Raw genomic sequence first — 376 nt, 5'->3', positions numbered from 1 at the left:
CCGCGCGGGGGCGGGTGGGCGGGGGCTGCTGGGGCAGCCCCCAGCCCCGGGGAGCTGTGGGGCCGGGCAGGGTCCTGCCCCGGTCCTGGCTGACCCCAGTGGGGCCGAGCAGGGATCGAGCAGCCCAGGCCATGGGGCAGGGGTCCGGCCCCACTGCAGCCCACCCAGCAGCTCAACCGCAGCACATGCTGCTCCAGAGGGGCAGCTGCGCCAGGCAGAGCCGAGGCCGCGGGCAGGGGCTCTGCCCCACCTGGGTCAGGCCTGGACCTCCTCCGGGAGATGGGGCTCTGCCCCATGGCTGTCTGCAGTAGGCCAGGGGACCGCTCCGGGCAGGATGGGGAGGGATGGGCAGCTGGTTCAGCCCCGGACAGGGCCT

Source organism: Aptenodytes forsteri, unplaced genomic scaffold, assembly GCF_000699145.1.
Source record: "Aptenodytes forsteri isolate BGI_AS27 unplaced genomic scaffold, ASM69914v1 Scaffold7, whole genome shotgun sequence".
In the NCBI taxonomy this organism is placed as follows: domain Eukaryota; kingdom Metazoa; phylum Chordata; class Aves; order Sphenisciformes; family Spheniscidae; genus Aptenodytes; species Aptenodytes forsteri.
This window is presented reverse-complemented; position numbering follows the sequence as displayed.